Source organism: Akebia trifoliata, chromosome 4, assembly GCF_017979445.1.
Source record: "Akebia trifoliata isolate Shusen 1 chromosome 4, ASM1797944v1, whole genome shotgun sequence".
NCBI lineage: Eukaryota > Viridiplantae > Streptophyta > Magnoliopsida > Ranunculales > Lardizabalaceae > Akebia > Akebia trifoliata.
The window spans coordinates 12,992,532-12,999,433 of NC_141378.1; the positions used below are offsets into that span (position 1 = coordinate 12,992,532).

General features: G+C 35.0%; 1 pseudogene; it reads left to right on the top strand.

Annotated features, from left to right (window-relative positions):
* Positions 1–3,636: 3,636 nt before the first annotated feature.
* LOC147403888 (zinc-finger homeodomain protein 2 pseudogene) lies at positions 3,637–5,844 on the top strand (annotated as a pseudogene).
* The last annotated feature ends 1,058 nt before the right edge of the window (positions 5,845–6,902 follow it).

Here is a 6,902-nt window from a genome sequence, read left to right on the forward strand (position 1 = left end):
TTCTTTTAATTAAGAATAATGTTTTTCTTCACGCCCCTCTAACATATGCCACTTGACATGGCATATATTAGAATCATAGATCCTTTTTCTTGGGATACACAATTGCACATATTTATAGTGATGTGCATATGTGTATCCGGAGAAAAAAGATTTGTGGTTCTACCACAAGCCACGTTGGGGAATTTATGTGGAGGATAACCATTCAAAATCAAAATGAAAATGGGTAGTAATTTGTTAGGGAAAGAAAGTACAAGTGAAGATTGATTGGTGAGTTATTTATTTTTTGTTCAATTTGTTGGGAATGAATTGGATAGGTGTATTGGAATGCGTGGTAGAGGATTGAAGAGTTGATATGATAATATATGCTCTGAAATCAACTCAAATTACACGCACACTTGTTCCTCCGTACAGTCCTACACTTAAATTTGAGCTGGCCCAGATTCGGATTCGGATTGGGATTGGGATTGGGATTGGATGGTATTTTTTTGCTTTCCCCAAAAACTGGAAGCAGGGGTCAATGTGTCATCGAACACAATTTACTTTTATGGCCCAAGTCCAACCTAACCCTTATGTATCCCCTTCTCTCTCTCTCTCTCTCAATAAAGACTTTTTTTTTTTTTTTCACTTAGGCCGACGTGGCAAAGGTATAGGACATAGATCTTTTTTCTTGTGTATCCCAAAGAAAACAATCTATGATCCATGTCAGTCAAGTGAAAAAAATCGAGTCCAAAAATCACCACTCTTCTATTATACATGATGAGTCGTGATAATCTGACTTGGAAAAACATACTCAGTTTGTGCGTGATTGACATGGCAAGTACACATAATCAAATATCTTTTTCTTCGAGATACACAAGGAAGAAGATCTATGGTTCTGTGCACTTGTCACGACAATTGTGTACATACTGCGTATTTTTAGCGTGTCATTTTATCATTAGTCATACATAATTTCTCAATTTAAAATAAGTTCACGACCTCGTATTATTTACTTTTATTTTGTATAGTCTAAAAAACCAACATCATGGTATAAAATCATCATCATCCTCAATATCCCATCTTACAATTTCAGAGTCTATTAAATAAATCACATTCCTTGCTTTGATCATTTTTTTCTAAGTAATTATTTTTTATAATCCAAGTGTGTTTGAGCCGCTCATTTTAGTTGAGGATAAATGCATTCATTAAAGAGTTAGCTTTCAATTGGAGTAAAAGAGTATATTATTAGAGAACTAGGATTGCCACACCAATTCCTATATAAATCACCAAAAAAAAAATTACACATAGTTGGTGTGGCGTTAGTAAAAATTGTTGTGCCAATAGCAACTTTCTATTGTTATGATGTTGATTCTTTTATTTGGAAGGATACTTTAGAAATTGACACTTTTGGTCCATGGGCTATTGAGGATTAATCAAATGCACCTCAGGATCACAAATAATATAATAAACTTTTTTTTTTGTTTTTGTTTTTCTTTGTATATTTGTAATTTATAAATATAATAATGCTTATTATAAAATACAGATTATTCCCACAACATTCAAAAATCTATTGATATTATGATGATATATAGCAGTCCAGTCGAGGCCAACAAAGTTAGATAAGAAGAATTAGTAGATGAAAAGAGATAAAACAAAAAATAAAAAGATGGGAAAGAGTCTTTAAATGAGATGGGGATAGAATAAAGTAATGGATGATGAAGAATAAAGTGATTTGGATAAAAAAAAATGCAAATTTTACTTCTATGAAATAAATAAATCTATGATAGAATTAATTGCTGAAAATGACCCAACTAGAATCCAATCCTGAGCTACTTTAATCAGAGAGATGAAAGAAGATGATATTGGATTAATCATGATTGGCTTAATGGCAATTTTAGACCAAAACGCGGTTAATGCTCATAGGTAGTGAGTTTGATACCTAGTGTTAGTATTAATTCCTCAGGACCACCCACTAGGGCGTACCCTCACTTACATGGTGTAAGTGATGTGCGAGAGTTGCATGTGCCCTGGGACTGGTTTTTAGACAAGATCATGGTCTATAGACTGGGCAAAGCTCAGATACAAGTCTGTTCATTGTTTACAGGGATACCTAGTTATCAAAAAAATAGAGAAGACTGATATTGGATTTATAGGGTTTCAATTGATGAACCAACACTGGGTGGTTTCATCTTCCTAATCATTGATTGATTCCCTCCCAAGCTTTTCACTTGGACTCACTTGACGAGAAATGAGCATTTTGAGTTTTGAGCAAAATTGAAGTTGGGGAATTAAAATTTTAGTAGAATTATTAATATTTATTTAACATTAATTTCAAGCAACATTTTTGCTACGAAGCCACTCTCGCCAGCAAAGCAGTATCAACATTTCGTTTATTCAAAATTTAGACAACATTTTTTTGCTATCAACATGGGACCACAATTGCATTCAAAGATGTACCAGTTGTGTGAACAAATTAACATTAATTATACTAGAAGGTGGCATGTGCATATGCACATGTCTCTGAAGGGCTTATTTATAATTTAAAATATTAATTACATGGGTCATATTTAATATTGCATAGAAAAATGGTATTTTTATGATTTTGAAAACTAATAAAGTGAATTTAGGGATGTGAGATTGCAATTTTCTTAATTTTTGACCAAAATGGCCTTTGGTCATAATAGGATTAAATGTTAAGGTGAGCACAGTTTTAATTTGGAATCCAATTTTTGGTGTCGAACCTCTTTTTTTCTTTGGTTCTACACCTTCTATCATTATAATAGTAATGGTGCATAGTAAAAAAGATGAATAAACTAATTTCTCGGGGAAAAAAAATGTCCAAAAGATATTTGTAATAATTTAAGAGATTTTTCCGATATCAAACTGCAATCAAAGTTGATCTATATCAAAATACAACTGATTTCCTAGAGATCAATACTAGTTTTCTAAGAATCACTTAAGTTAAGCATAGGGAATCCATTATCATACACAGAGCGGAGCTAGTAAGGAGGTTGTGGGGGCACTTGCCCCCAAGAACTTTGAGATATCCTTTATTTTCAAATCCCCTTCCTCTTTAATTTTTTCAAGATGAAATTGTCTCTAGACCGTGTCTTCTCTCATGGACTAATTGGAAATAACTTAAATATCATTTTCTTTGACTTCTAACAAAATATTTTTGAATTTCTCTCCAAAACTATTCATCTTCAAACTCTTCAAGTGTACCATTAACTATAATTTGCCCCCACTAAAAAAAATCCCGACTCCACCTCTTAAGTATGATCCCATCTCAGTCATTATTTTATTTGATGAAGTGCCTCAAACATCCTCTGAGGTTAGTGTTCTCCTAATTTAAACATCCATATTCTATGATCCATAAAAGTAAGTTTTTTATTTTTTAATTTTAAATCAATTATAGTTAATAATTAATTAATAAAAAGTCAAACTTATTCCTAAACAATAAGAAAATGAGGGCTCATCAACGTACTACTGAGATAATAAATTTTTCTAGGGATTCTACAAAAAGGTTTCCTAAGAAATCTTTACTGATCCCCAAAAAAATCCTATTTTTTCTTTTCCTGTTTTAGATCTATATATTTTTTTTTTCAAAATTTAGCTCATATCCTCTCTCTTTCTCTCTCTGTTCCACTCTCTGACACAGTGTAGTGTATGGCGTAAGCTTGATGCCTGATAGTGCAAGCAAAGCAAGCACCCCACTTTCTTTTATCACTCACTCTCCCCCTAATACTCTTGTCTGTCTTCATCTTTTTACTGTAAAATTTTGCTTTTTTCTCTCTCTCTTCCTTTCTCATCTTTCACTACTACTATAAACTCCTGCTAAGTGCTTCACTAGCAAAACCCACCAACAAAACCCCTTCTCATTTTCTCTTCTCTTCTCCACTTACCACTTTTCTTCTTCTTCTTCCCAAACTTCTCTGTCTTTTATTCTTCTTCTTCATTCCATGCTCCCCATTTCCATTTATATTATATTAGAATAAGAAAAATGAATTTATAATTCTCATCTTCTTTACCCATCATTAGAAATCTTTTTTCATTTTTTTGGAGAGTGTCTATCCTCTCTCTCCCTCTCTCTTCCTATCTCCACATAAGAGGAGAGGGAAAGAGGAAGAAGTGAGTTTGTTTGTTTTTTGTTTTTTTAACTATATCCCACCATTAGAAAGAGAACCCAGTTTGGCTTCTTTTTTTTTTAAATTTTTTAAATTTTTATATATTTTTAATCATGTCTTTAGAGAAAATGGGAGGGGTATTCAAAGTCTACATGATCTGAGGCTCTTTAGTTGCTTTCTTCTTTCCATTAAAAGGCTTGGCTTCCCAGAGTCTTTTATAGAGTCTTCAACACCCTCCCCAAACCAAAGGCTTTAAGCATATTGTGCTAATTCAATTGTCTAGCTTAGATCTTCTTTTTTGGTTGTTCGCTAAAGGAGGAAAAAAAAAATAATGGGATTGACAATTAGATAATGTTGTCAAGAATTTCACAAGTTCTCATTTTCTACTCTTTACTGTGTTTCTACCAAAGGCAAAGGAAGTGTTCATTTGTCAAAGACAAGTCTTAAGAATCCCATCCCAGCAGACCAAAAACAATTGTAATTTAATCATTCATTAGGACCCCCCACCCCTTAAATTCTCTTTGATATTTCTCCTTTTGGTCTCCAAACAAACAAACAAACTAGGAAAAAAAAAAAAAAAACAGAGGAAAGAAAGAGGGGACAGAGAGAGAGACATGGATGTCTCTAGTCAAGAAGGTGAGATTCCACACCCAATAAGCAGCACTTATGGTGGAGGAGGAGGGCATGTTCACATGATCCATCGTGACCCACCACCACCTCCCCAAAACCACATCATCCCTTCTTCAGCACTCCAGCTCCCCTCCAATGGTCCTATCCTACATGCAGCCCTGCAGGAGGAGGACCACATGCCCTACAACAAGAAGGTGGTGAGGTATAGAGAATGCCTCAAGAACCATGCAGCAGCGATGGGTGGGAATGCCACAGATGGATGTGGTGAGTTCATGCCATGTGGAGAAGAAGGCACCATTGAAGCCCTCAAGTGTTCTGCCTGCAATTGCCACAGAAACTTCCACAGAAAAGAAATGGAAGGTGAGTGTGAGTCCCCTTATCATCATCATATTAATGACTTCTACCACAACAACAACAACATGGGGATGGGAAGGAAGATGATTGTAGGCCACCATCACCACCACCACAAGGTCCCTTTGTTGGGTTCAGAAGCCTTAGGGTACCCTACTACAGGTACCCTCCTCTCCTCAAGGGCACCACCACCACCAATCCATCACCAGATGATAATGTCCTACAACAACTTGGGTGGGTCTGGATCCCTCCCTTCAGAGTCTGATGAACAGGAAGGTGTTATGCCAAGGACAACCCAACTAGTAAAAAAGAGGTTCAGGACAAAGTTCACCCAAGAACAGAAGGAAAAAATGTTGGGTTTTGCAGAGAAGGTTGGGTGGAAGATGCAGAAGCAAGAGGAAGCAGTGGTGCAGCAGTTGTGCCAAGAGATTGGAATCAAGAGGAGAGTTCTTAAGGTGTGGATGCACAACAACAAACATAACTTGGCCAAGAAGAACTCTACTTCTTCCATTACTTGAACAGCTCTTAATTAATTAAGACTTCTCTTTCTCTCTCTCTCTCTCTCTTTAGATTTAGAATAGTGTAGTTGCATTTCATGAGCTAGCTTATTATATATCTTCTTTATAATTACTTCGTGTACTCTTGTGTTCTTTTATTTTTATTGGCAATGTGATGATGTAGTTTGGGTAGAATTGGTTTCTTAAACTATGAAAGACATGTAGGTGATGTTCATGTCCATCTAATGTACAAATATCTTTGAAATATTTTGATCTCTCTCCCTCTCTAAAGTGTTCATAAGTTGAGAAAATCAAATTAAATGTATAATTTTTTTCAAGGTTATCTTCGGAAGTTTGGAAATTAAAAATCAGACTTCCAGAGATTTCATCCAACATCCCTCACGACTGGTTTAAAATTTGTGAATTTCGTTTTTGAAATTTTTGAAACGAGACAAACGGAAATAAAACTTCTGAAGTCTGAATTTTAAAAATGGATCACTTTCGTTAGAATTTCAGATGTATTATCATAAACACTAAATTTTTTACTCAGTCTCCGTATCTAAGAATAACTAATTAAATATTTGATTAATAACATATACAATCATTCATTCTTTTAAATGTTACACTTTAATCATTTCTTTGTTTGTGTTGGGCTTGATTGTGACAAATAATTTGAGCGAGTTGACGGTTATGCCCACTTTAATCCAGCCTTTCTGTCTTTCTTTCTACTTGGTCGCATGTGATATGATGATAAATAAAAACCATGAACACTGTCTGAATAAGCACTCATTAGATCCAATTGGATTTTGGGTTGGAAAATGGATCAGGTTAATTACTGACCTGGGTCCTGGGGTGTGGGACCAACCCATTCTGTCCTGTTGACTTAATTACATACTAACTGACACAGTTACTTTGCAAGGATGGCAGACTCCATGCATAGGCCGCTTAGGTTCTTCTCTCATTGGCTGCATGCTTACTTTGTTAATTTTATTTTGAGTCGTGCTGCAGTGACATCAAGAGCGGACCTCATATTGCACATCTTGATGAATCTTATGAAAGTGGATTGAATAAATGTTTTTTCACTTGTATCTCAAGAAAAAGCGTCTAGATTCTCGTATACTTTCACTTCAGGGTGTGCCATGTGAAGTCTAATCTTGAAGTCACTTCAGCATTATTCTTTTATTTTCTTTTAAATCTAGATTTCTTGTTTAGACATGTCTCCACCTCAATTCATTATTAGACACAGTGTCTTGTACAGTCACTTCAGGAGATATATATTTTTTGGAAATCCCTAACATCTCTCACCCCTATGTGTGCATTGAGT